Source organism: Lissotriton vulgaris, chromosome 6 (assembly GCF_964263255.1).
Source record: "Lissotriton vulgaris chromosome 6, aLisVul1.2, whole genome shotgun sequence".
Taxonomy (NCBI): domain Eukaryota; kingdom Metazoa; phylum Chordata; class Amphibia; order Caudata; family Salamandridae; genus Lissotriton; species Lissotriton vulgaris.
The window spans coordinates 1,477,783,354-1,477,796,054 of NC_141694.1; the positions used below are offsets into that span (position 1 = coordinate 1,477,783,354).

General features: G+C 43.9%; 1 protein-coding gene across 4 annotated transcripts in view; it reads right to left on the reverse strand.

The window, feature by feature from the left end:
- The window catches only part of FOXRED1 (FAD dependent oxidoreductase domain containing 1), a 108,233-nt gene that overhangs the window by 22,898 nt on the left and 72,634 nt on the right, over positions 1-12,701 (reverse strand). The window contains exons 1-5 of one of the 4 annotated variants that reach the window (XR_015296673.1): positions 10,592-10,773; positions 6,618-6,662; positions 6,484-6,536; positions 797-841; positions 663-715 (exon numbers count right to left, since the gene is read on the reverse strand). The exons of 2 other annotated variants lie outside the window; for them this stretch is intronic. The gene's annotated coding sequence lies outside the window, so the exon portion shown is untranslated. Of the gene's footprint in view, positions 1-662; positions 716-796; positions 842-6,483; positions 6,537-6,617; positions 7,861-10,591; positions 10,774-12,701 lie in introns of those variants that run through there. One more of the 4 variants, XR_015296672.1, reaches the window with a different exon arrangement.

Consider the following 12,701-nt stretch of genomic DNA (forward strand, 5'->3'; position numbering starts at 1 on the left):
CGGTAGCTCGTTGACGGTAAACTTCGTCGACGGTGCACTTCGTCAATCATTGGCTTCGTCTACGATTGTCAGGATCCCTCCTTTCAGCAAGCCTAATGCAGATTCAATGTGCTTAAAGACAAGAAAATGGCGCGCCAGCCGAGACTTCACTTGGTCCGAGCTGTGGAATGCGCAGAATGCTAGGTTAGCAGTCTAGCCTTCCCAGCACGAGATCGAGAGTCCAGGTGCAGCGCGCGTTCCTTTGGAACTGCGCACTTCACCGAGGAATCCAGTCACAGTGGTCGCGTTAGAGTGTGTCTTCGGAAAATAAGCTAAGAAACGATTTCAGCCAGTGAAGAGTTTTTTCAACATTCATTGCCTTGACCTTGGGTTCACGCAGTCCAGAGTATACAGAGTGTTCAAGCAGAGTTCGTGTTTTCAGAAAAGAAACCGGAGCCTTTTGAACAGCGTGTCAGAGAAGAATCTTTCCAAGCAGAGAATTCCTGTCATTTATTCACGGAAGCTGAAGGAGAGAGACTCATTCAAAGTAGCGGAGAAACATAGAGCTAAGTGGAATGTTTCCTGTATTCAGTGCAAGTTCATGAGACTGTGTAAATATTGTATTTCAACTTTATCAATGCATGGAAAGATTAATGAACATTAACTGAGTGAATCAAACTCACCAGTGCTGAATTTCGTCCTTTTAACCAGTGCAAGACAAAAGACTTCACGTTATCTAGAAAAGAATAGGGACAGTGTTAGAGAGGTTGTTTGAGTACTGTGAAAGAATTTACAAGCAGAAGAATAGGAAACTTACCTGGAGAGTTGAATGAAGTTAATTCATCTATTCAGGAGAAGGTCTCTGTACAAGAAGAAAACAATATAAGGACAACATTTTAGACAACACTGGTAGGTGGGGAAAACAAGCAGCATTATATAGAGCAAACACAGAGCAGTGAGCAGAAAGTAATAACCCTAATGTCATTTGCAGAAGTAGGAGGAAGAGCTGTCATCTGAAAATCCAGATTAGGCAGATCATTCACCAAGCTACACTTCAGTATAGAAGAGCGGCAGGTCGTTACTGATTCCTGGGTAGGTGTTCTTAGAAACAGTAATAGGAAGACCAGAGTAGCTCAGGTACAGTGATTTATTATCTTGTATGTGTTTAGTATTCCTAGGGTTCTTTGAGAAGCTGATTTGCAAGCTGATTGAAGATTCCACGGAACTCCAGAGGATCAGGACCAGTCTCTTCTCTGTTTTATTTATTTCGTTATTTTATCCAATTTTCCCCTTCCCTCTATCTAATCAGTTAGAGTCAAGATATATTCTGATTCTGATTGGTTGGAAGAGGGAGTCGGAAAGCTAGCATCTTCTGTTCCTGTGCAAGTCTTCGAGAGGAAAAGTTGGTAAGAAAGTGGACTCTGACAGAGTGAAGTGCCCACGTTGTAAACTTGCACCCGAACAGAATGGTTGAGGGAATTAATTTGCAGACATTGGGGGCGGTTTTAGATACTATACAAAAGGAGTTAGTAGCGGTAAAAGAAGAAAACCAAAGGTTGAGACAAGAGGTGATTAATTCCAGAAAAGAAACCGCAGAGTTAGCGCAGCAAGTTGGGCCATCACTTTTAAGAAATAGGGAGACTCCCATAACATCTACAGGGGAAACTAGCAAATCAACCACACAGGTCATACATTCCTTGTCCCCAGTCATACCCCTAGCGGCACCAGAGAGATTTAATGGGGATCCCCAGAAAGCACAGGTGTTCATCACACAATGTTCCTTGCACTTTATGTGTCGCCCTTCTATCTTCCCTGACGCACAATCTAAAGTGGCATTTATCTTATCATATTTGAGTGGGGATGCGGCCGCATGGTCTATGCCTTTGGTATCAAGATATGACCCTCTTCTGCAGAATTATGACGAGTTTAAAAAAGAATTTTTGCGAATATTTGACCGAAGAAGAATCTCGCAGGCAGTGGACAATGAGTTGTTGGATTTGAAACAGGGCAATAGAGACTTAGTAGCGTATTTGGCCCAATTTAACAAGTTAATTATGGAGACTGATTGGCCCGAAAGTAAAAGAACTGCAATATTCTATCGTGGCCTACGAGATGAATTAAAAGATGGGCTGGCACAAATACCTAATCGACCCACAGAGATATCTGCCCTAATAGACCTAATATTGGAATTGGATTTCCGTCAAGGGGAACGGAAGGGAGAAAGACGACGTGAGTTTCGAAGCACAGTACCCCGTTTTGATAGAGCAAGGTTTGAACCAGGAAAAGGTACAGAAGGAGGTAACAGCTCAGAACCCATGCAAATCGGAACAATAAGGGGACCGCTTACTAAGGAAGAAAAGGAGAAAAGACGAGCCAGCAATTTATGCATGTATTGCGGCTCAAGCGGACATTTTGTGAGGAATTGTCCAAAGAAACCCAAAGGATCTTATAAGCCGAAGGAAAACTAGCTGCACCACCTGTAGAAGGAGTTGTACAGGTGGATGCGAGTCAAGAACCAACTCCACAAGAACACCAATTGGCTAACACCCTACAGTCGTCTTCTCCACATCTCATATTATCAACGACCATCAAATTCCGTCAAGAAGTGCGAGAAGGCATAACAGTTATGGTGGATTCAGGGGCAACTGGAAACTTTTGTGATCTGAAATTCGCAAGTAAGATTGGATTGAGAGCCATAGCCAAAGACAAGAGTGAATCAGTCAGAGCCATTGATGGGACGAATTTGTCTTCTGGCCCTATAGTAAGTCACACGGAATTGGTGCAGTTAATTCGAGAGGATGGCCATCAAGAAGACATTCATTTTAATTTGATCGACGCCCCTCAGTTTCAGTTGATTCTTGGGCTTCCTTGGCTCACTGAGCATAATCCAACGATAGATTGGGCTGCCAGAACCATAGAAATGACTTCAGATTACTGTAGGAACAACTGTTTCGGAAACCAAATAGAAAACCATCGGGAGAATCCGGCCCAAGCCTTATGTTCAGCTGATGCAACGGTGTGCGTAATCAATACCCAGACGATACCCACGGAATATCAAGATTTTAAAGATGTGTTTGATGAGCAGGAAGCGGAACAGTTACCACCGCATCGTGTCTATGATTGTAAAATAGACCTTGAACCAGGGGCAAATATGCCGTGCAGTCGGGTTTATGCTCTGACTGAGAAGGAGCATGCTCATTTAAAAGAGTACCTCAACAAGTATTTAGCAAATGGATTCATTCCTCCTTCTCAATCCCCAGTCTCCTCGCCTCTATTCTTCGTGCCGAAGAAGGAAGAAGGCGAGTTGAGGACTTGCATAGACTATCGCGCAATCAACCGAATAACCAAGAAGAATAGATATCCACTTCCTCTCATTTCCGTCTTGTTAGACCAGGTGAAGGGGGCACGAATATTCACGAAGTTGGATCTAAGAGGGGCATACCATCTCATCCGAGTAAGGGCTGGGGATGAATGGAAAACGGCGTTTAGAACCCGTTTTGGACTGTTCGAGTATCAGGTGATGCCCTATGGGTTGTGCAACGCCCCTGCTGCCTTTCAGCATTTCATCAACGATGTTCTCAGTGAATACATAGATCAATGTGCAATAGTTTATATTGACGATATCTTGATTTACTCTGTCGATGTACAAGAACATCGGAACCAAGTACAAAAGATTCTACAAAAGTTGAGAGAAAACAGGTTATTTGTCAAGCTGGAAAAATGTGCTTTCAATGTCACGGAAGTTGAGTTCCTGGGTTTTGTAATTTCGCAGTCGGGAATTCACATGGACAAGCGGAAAATTCAGGCAGTGTTGGAATGGAAGTCCCCAACCAGTGTAAAAGAAGTACAAGCATTCATTGGTTTTGCAAACTTCTATCGTCAGTTCATTAGTGAGTTCTCCCGCCGAATCCTTCCTCTCACTAGGCTGTTGAGGAAAGGGGTACAATTTGAATGGTCAGAGGAAGCAGAATTAGCGTTCAAGGCCTTAAAGGATGAATTTACTTCAGCTCCGATCCTTCTTCATGCAGACCCATCTGAGCCCTTCTATGTTGAAACGGACGCTTCCGATCTGGCTGTAGGAGGTGTACTTTCTCAAAGGAACAAGGAAACTGGTCAACTACACCCCGTGGCCTATCGTTCACGGAAATTGACTCCAGCAGAAATCAACTATACAATAACCGAGAAGGAACTATTAGCAATAAAAGACGCCTTCAAGGAGTGGAGACACTACTTAATGGGAGCTCATCATGTAGTTACAGTTTACACCAAATTTGAAATTTTTAAAATCAGCCAGGACCTTGACGCCTCGGCAACTTCGCTGGTCATTGTATTTCACCGACTACGACTTTGTCATTACCTACAGACCTGGAGCTCAGAATGGAAAGGCGGACGCCTTGTCCCGAATGGGTACAGGAGAAGGAAAAGAGGAAATTAAGACACAAGCAATCATTCCCAATTCAAAAATCATCGGCGCAGTAGATTCTTTGAGTGTTAAGGAACAAATTCTCCAGGTCATGTCGCCTGAGAAAATGCTGGAGTGGGTGCAGCAAGGAGATGGGAGAGAAGTCATTGATGGTTTACCTTATCAGACTGAAGCCTTATACTTACCCACTTCTACACTACAGAGACAAGCGATGAATGAATGCCATGATCATCTGTTGGCAGGTCACAAGGGAGAATTGAAGACTGTGGACTTAGTTAAAAGAAAGTATTGGTGGCCACACATGAATAAGGACATTGAGCAATATGTAAAGACATGTGAGATTTGTGCGCAGGGAAAATCAGAACGGCAAGCACCTAAGGGTTTATTACAACCTTTGCCTAACCCTCCTTCCCCCTGGCACACAGTCACTCTAGATTTGATAACTGATCTTCCCACTTGTCAAGGGTTTAACACCATCTTAGTGGTAGTGGATACATACACCAAAACGGCACATTTTGTAGCATTGAAAGGAACTCCAACTGCTAGGCAGTTAGCAGCTCAATTTACTGCTCAGGTGGTGAGATTACATGGAATTCCTGAGGTCATGATATCGGACCGAGGAACGCAATTTGTGTCTCATTTCTGGAAGGCCTTTATGAAGAGACTTGGGGTTGAGACACGTTTTTCCACCAGTTTCCACCCAGAGACTGATGGACAAACAGAACGAGTGAACCAGGAAGTGGAGCAGTATTTACGGTTATTCACGTTGAAGCAGGGTGGGGAATGGTTGGACTATTTATGGACTGCAGAATTTGCCTATAATAACGCAAAGAATGTGTCCACGGGTTATTCACCATTCTATTTGAATTATGGCAAACACCCGAATTCCACAGTGCAAGATGTTCACATCTCTGTCCCGGCAGTTCAGGATTTAGTAACTCACTTACAGCAGGTACATGAAGAGGCATCCAAGAATTTAGAGCAGGCAAAAAGCAGGTACAAGAAGTATGCTGACAAAAAGAGAAGAGATACCCCAGATTTAAAAGTAGGTGATGAGGTTTGGTTAAATACTAAGAATCTTCGATTAAAAGGCAGTAGAAAGTTTCAGCCTAGATTCATAGGACCATATCCTATTGCAGAACAGATCAATCCAGTAACCTTTAAACTAACTTTGCCCACAAAACTAAAAATGCATCCAGTTTTCCATGTCTCCTTATTAAAGAAATCAGTTGAGGGGTTGCGGAAAGAAGGAATTCCACCTCCCATTCAGTTAGAAACTGGATTAGAATTTGAGGTCAAGGAAATTGTGGATTCAAAACGAGTAAGAGGAAGACTGCACTATCTAGTGGACTGGAAAGGCTATGGGCCAGAGGAAAGGTCTTGGGAGTTGGAGTCGGATGTTCATGCTCCTAGGTTGGTGTGCCTCTTTCACCAAAGAAATCCTACCAAACCTAGACCGGGAGGACCCTCCTTGGTGGGGGGTACTGTCAGGATCCCTCCTTTCAGCAAGCCTAATGCAGATTCAATGTGCTTAAAGACAAGAAAATGGCGCGCCAGCCGAGACTTCACTTGGTCCGAGCTGTGGAATGCGCGGAATGCTAGGTTAGCAGTCTAGCCTTCCCAGCACGAGATCGAGAGTCCAGGTGCAGCGCGCGTTCCTTTGGAACTGCGCACTTCACCGAGGAATCCAGTCACAGTGGTCGCGTTAGAGTGTGTCTTCGGAAAATAAGCTAAGAAACGATTTCAGCCAGTGAAGAGTTTTTTCAACATTCATTGCCTTGACCTTGGGTTCACGCAGTCCAGAGTATACAGAGTGTTCAAGCAGAGTTCGTGTTTTCAGAAAAGAAACCGGAGCCTTTTGAACAGCGTGTCAGAGAAGAATCTTTCCAAGCAGAGAATTCCTGTCATTTATTCACGGAAGCTGAAGGAGAGAGACTCATTCAAAGTAGCGGAGAAACATAGAGCTAAGTGGAATGTTTCCTGTATTCAGTGCAAGTTCATGAGACTGTGTAAATATTGTATTTCAACTTTATCAATGCATGGAAAGATTAATGAACATTAACTGAGTGAATCAAACTCACCAGTGCTGAATTTCGTCCTTTTAACCAGTGCAAGACAAAAGACTTCACGTTATCTAGAAAAGAATAGGGACAGTGTTAGAGAGGTTGTTTGAGTACTGTGAAAGAATTTACAAGCAGAAGAATAGGAAACTTACCTGGAGAGTTGAATGAAGTTAATTCATCTATTCAGGAGAAGGTCTCTGTACAAGAAGAAAACAATATAAGGACAACATTTTAGACAACACTGGTAGGTGGGGAAAACAAGCAGCATTATATAGAGCAAACACAGAGCAGTGAGCAGAAAGTAATAACCCTAATGTCATTTGCAGAAGTAGGAGGAAGAGCTGTCATCTGAAAATCCAGATTAGGCAGATCATTCACCAAGCTACACTTCCGTATAGAAGAGCGGCAGGTCGTTACTGATTCCTGGGTAGGTGTTCTTAGAAACAGTAATAGGAAGACCAGAGTAGCTCAGGTACAGTGATTTATTATCTTGTATGTGTTTAGTATTCCTAGGGTTCTTTGAGAAGCTGATTTGCAAGCTGATTGAAGATTCCACGGAACTCCAGAGGATCAGGACCAGTCTCTTCTCTGTTTTATTTATTTCGTTATTTTATCCAATTTTCCCCTTCCCTCTATCTAATCAGTTAGAGTCAAGATATATTCTGATTCTGATTGGTTGGAAGAGGGAGTCGGAAAAATAGCATCTTCTGTTCCTGTGCAAGTCTTCGAGAGGAAAAGTTGGTAAGAAAGTGGACTCTGACAACGATTGGCATTGTTGACGAGAGAGCTGCGTCGATGGTGGGCTCGTCGACGGTGGCCTCGTCGACGGTCAGCTCCGTAGACGTTACAATTCAGCAATTATTTCATCAACTTTGTCCAACAATGGACTTTGTCGACGACGGACAGCTTCGTCAACGGTTGGCTTCGTCGAGGGTTGGCGTTGTCGCCAGTTAGCTGGGTTGACGCAAATGGCCTCGTTTACGGTTGGCCTCATTGACGGTTGACCTCATCGCCAGTTGGCCTAGTCAACGGTTGGATTTGTCGACTGTTAACCTAGTTGCCAGTTGGCTATATGCACGGTGTGTTTGTGGACTATTTATTAGCTGTACACTGCTTTTCCGCTACATCAATGTGATGGCGTGATGGCTCCTTACTCAACTCCATAATTTCTTGGACTGGCAAAACTTTGCCAGACTCTCAGCCTCTGGTTCCTCAAGACCAGAATTATGTTTTTCTGTCGACAAGGCTTCCATGTCCTGTTCCTTGGTGAAATTATACCCTCTCTTACACCTGAATCTCCATTACATTAACCTCCTCATGGAGAGAACGGCGGCTCGCTTTCATCTTCCCCTCGTCACGAGGAAAGACGCAGACAGTTTTTCTCTTTGATTTTACAATGAACTACGGAAACAAGTTCGTTCAGTTCCTCTGATACCTTTTATTTGACAGGAGGTCTTTGGCTCTTCGTGAGCCCAACATCTGTGCTGGCGGTTCTTTCATGCCTCGAACACAATATTTAAAAACGCCAGACAATTCACCTGCTTGTCTGGTCTCTCACCTACTACCTGACAATGGCTGCAACCACAGTTTCAGCAGGCAACTCTTTAGCCATTTTGGGCAGGTACCGCTGCCTGGGGTAATCTGGCATGTTGACACAGGTAGCCCTTATTCCCGAATCCTCCTTGGCTGACGCTTCAAGGATCCTGCGGAAGTATGGGAGGAGTGCATCAGAAACAATAAACCGTGCAGTGCACATTGCGTCTCCGAGTTTTTAGACAGCACGCAGCTGCGGCAGTATTGCATAGACAAGGTTGGTAGAGCGCTCTGTTTTTTCGCCCAGAGGTTTAGACTAAAATAATGGACGTTCCTTTTATTGGTAATCCCTCTTTGGCCACCATGTTGAGCAGACACTACTTACACTACCCGCGCCCTCGGTTCTCTCCAGTACAGAAAGCAGCCCTTTCGTGGTGCCCGAGGTTGCAGCTCCACATCCTCTTTTCCAAGGAGCTCCACCCAGTATCACTCCTACATTCAGAACCAACTGCATTATTCGGCTCCAACTCGTTTAAAGGAAGTAATTCTTCCAGAAAACAACTACTTGCCTAGGAACCCACCCTTAATCCATCCCAAAAAGGCTGACGGTGGAATTTCTCTCTCTCTTGAATTCCATTTGGTCAACGATGCCATTTGTCTATTGGGGGTTCCAATAGTTGCGTAGAACGAGCACGCTCTAAAATTGGCAAATTCCCTCTTGCTACACCTTCAAAAGGGGACCTCTACCTCCTCATTTACGCGAGTCGTTTGCACAAGTGTCTATATTGTTACACACAGGGACCGTCAGAGTGGTTCAGAATCTCCAACAACAGAGTTAGGGTTTACTCTCAGTTCCTCATCAACAAGCAAGTCAGGAGGCGCCTTATTTTTGGTCTTTGCGCAAACTTTTCAAATGTTGTACTCCCAGAAGGTCCTGAAGTACTACTGCCAGAACGACTTTATATTTACACTCTTCTTCCAGGATGTCGATTTTCATGTGCAAATGCTTCCACAGCACAGGAAGTGGCTACACTTTACAATACTTACAAACCTTTTCAATTCAAGGTCCTACCTTTGGACTTTGATCCGCTCCACGTGTCTTTACGTGGATCCTGGCACCAGTGGCAGCCTGTCTACGTCTCAAGGCATACCAATGTATCATTACGTAGACAACTGTATCATAAGGGCTCGCTCTTATCAACAGGCAGTCCAGCACACCCAGACTTGTCAGTCACTGTTTCAAAACCTAATTTTCAAAAAATCATGACAAGACCCAATTAGTCCTAGCTCCGATATGAACATTTCTCGGAGCATCAATCAATACAAGTCTAGCAAAGGTGTTTGTCTCACACGAACGACAGGCCTGCATCTCCCACATGGTGGTTCTTCTACGTACGATAAAGGTCCGTTTCAGTAGATCCTCAAAGTCATTCCTGGCCACGGCCTCCACCTGCATCCAGTTGGTTCCCAACTGCAGATTGCACACAAGAAAATGCTAGAGGAGCTAGCCAAGCAGTGGCGACAGCTATCTGGCTCATTCGACGACATCTAATTTTACTTTCGAATGAGGACACCGTTTGGGCTGGTTGGCCCACACTCCCAGTGTCGCAGCAGGCTGCTCCCTCCTCGGATGCTCCGCCGCTCACCCTTACCGACGATGCCTCTCCGGAAGGTGGGGGAGCGCACCTTCAGAGTTTTTTCCATCAAAGGCCGATGGATGCCTTTCCAACGCACGTCGCACACTAACCGCTTGGATCTGTTATCCAGTTTCCTGGCTCTAAAAGCCTTCCGCTTCCTAGTGCGAGAGGAATTAGTGTTAGCATGTACAGACAATACTATCACTTTACACTATCTCAACAAGCAAGGAGGTACGCGATCACTGTCGCCCAAACAAGCACAACACATATGCGAATAGGCCATTCACCATCGCATTGATATTTCTGCAATACATGTTCCAAGGGTCTCGAACGTCATGACGGACTCCCTCAACAGATCTGCCTAGGACAACCACGGGTGGGATCTCCACCAACGGACCCTGGACCACATATTATGCCTGGGTGGGACAACCAGCCATGGATCTGTTTGCAACGCCTCTCCACCGCAAATGCCTATACTATGCAATCTGCCTTCCCCACAAAGGATCGTGTGGAACTGCATTCGATGAACTCGTCAACAGTATTTGCATTTGCTTTTCCGCCGATTCTGTTTGTGCCTCGTCTCCAGCGGAAAATGAGGTTCTAACCAGGCCACATCCCATTCTTTGTGCTCAGACGGCCTCGCCGACCGTGGTGCATGGGTCTCCTCCTATTACCTTGCTGCGCACCTATCACGCTTCGTTCTCTGCCTCACCTTCTGACAGTACAGTACAGACGGATTACACCATCTGCATTCCTCAGGCCTCCAGCTTGTGGTTTCAACCTGTGCAATCTGAATTTTGCTCTCTTGTGCATTGCCGCAGACTGAAGGGAGGTTTCTCGCGTAAGCAAGAGCCCCTCCACTACTTAGAAATATAAACTAAAATGTAAACGCTTTGGTATCTGGTGCAAGTCTGTCTGCATCAATTCTGTGCACGCTACACCAGAGCAAACCTTACCTGTTCTCCTTATGGCAAAGTCAGCCCTTTTTTCTCATTTCGTCTTGAAAAGTACTGGCTGCACTTCTCGTTTTCGCCATGATGGATTCAGGTCCCTCTATTCCTTCCAGATTATTTGCAAGTTCTTTTAGGGCCTCTACAGGATGTGTCCACCCATCGGGCGTTCCCCGCCTCTCGGCGCCTCAACGTCGTATTAGCCCAGCTTCTTTTGAACCAATCCATTTTCAGATTCGACAAGCAAAAAACATATATCAAGAAAGCAAAATAAGCATAAGGCAATAGAATTAAATAACAGAGAAATAATAACATTATCACTTTAACAAATTAAATACAGCGGCACATGTAAAAACCAAATGATAACTCATCTAGGGTTACTATTGACAGGGATTGACCTAATGCCGGCTTTCCAGTTAGAGACTGCAAGCCAAATCGCCTTACCCTTTTTTCTAGCTTTTGGGCCCCTAGTAGCATAAATGGCTGCTTCAAAGTTAAAGACCGCCAGAAAGCGAGCCAGCCACATCTGAAAGCTAGGTGGATCAACATCCTTCCATCGAGTGGACAAGATAATTCTAAAAACAGCTGTGCCAATAAAGACCAATCTTTGTTCTCTTTTGGTAAGATTAAGTGAACAGTCATACCCAAGTACAAAGAGGGTCTCAGAATCGGGAATGTTGTGCCCAAACAGTTCTTCCCAAAATTTGGCTATCATACTCTTAACGGAGACGAGCTCGCTGCAGTTACTAAACATATGAATTAATGTAGCAGGTCCCTGTAGACATCTGGGACAGAGGTCATTCTCCCTTTTACCCCAGGTATATAATTTGGCAGGAGTATAGTAAAGATTAAATATGGTCTTGAAGAGCTGTGCCTTAAGATTGCTTGACATGAGAAGGTTGTGGGTCAATTCTAAACATCTATCAATGTCGACGTTGGGATTCTCTAATTTAGTCGCCCAGCTTGTTTCTATTTTTTCTAAATCATCCTGAATTCTAGTCAGCAAAATATTATATATAACACCAATTCTAATGGTCGAACTATTCATTACATCAATGATTTCCATTCTAGATAAAGAAATAGTTGATTCTTTCACTTTAAGTTTAGCATATACCTGTACAAATTTCAGATAGTCTCCATTAGATAATTGATATTTCATTTTTACGTCTGAAAAAGTAGTTACAAAGCCCCTCACCAAGAGATCATTCACTGTCCTAATTCCAGCCGCTTCCCATTTCCTAGAAATGACATCATACTCTAAGCCCAATGTTGCTATTGAGTGCCAAAGAGGTGTATATCCATTTATTTTCCCAATGGGCATATGTTTGGAGACATTAGACCAAACCTTCCAGGCACTTGTTATGATTGCAAACTTATTATTCTTTCTGTAATATATTGCATCTGTTTGTCTCAAAAAGAGACCCTTGGACGCCTGCCCCAGTACAAGATTTGGCTCGTGCAAGTATCAATTACATTAGCTAGGGGGGCATACAAGAGGAGCCATTTGATGGAGAAAGGTAGCCCAATAATATAACATGGCACTGGGAATGGCAAGACCACCTCTATTCTGAGGAAGTGATAATAGCTTATGAGATCTCCTGACCTTGCCTTGTTGCCAAATAAACTTGGACATGAGAAAATTCAGTGTTCTTAATATCTTAACATCGATAGCCAGAGGAATGGCTCGAAATAGGTATAAAAAACTGGCCAACACATTCATTTTTAGAAAATTGCCTCTACCTATAATCGATAGGTGAAGACTTTTAATCCTGTCCAGATCCTTTTTAATATTAGCCAATAATGGGTCAATATTCAGATTAGGTATAAGTTTAGCAATGGGGCTGATAATGAAACCCAAATACGTGGCCTTATTGGCTCTCCTTTGGTCTACGAAGATGGTATTAGCCGTACCTAATATAACTGTCTTCCCCTTATTCAAGGAGTATCCTGAATAATTACCATACTCAAGTGTCACAGTCTCTATTACTTTAATGGCCTCAATCGGATCAGATGTAATAATCGCGATATCATCGGCATAAGCAAATACTTTTGTCTCGTATTGAACAACAAACAACCGGTCTAATTGCTTGGGTCTCCAAAAACTTTAAAATTAGGG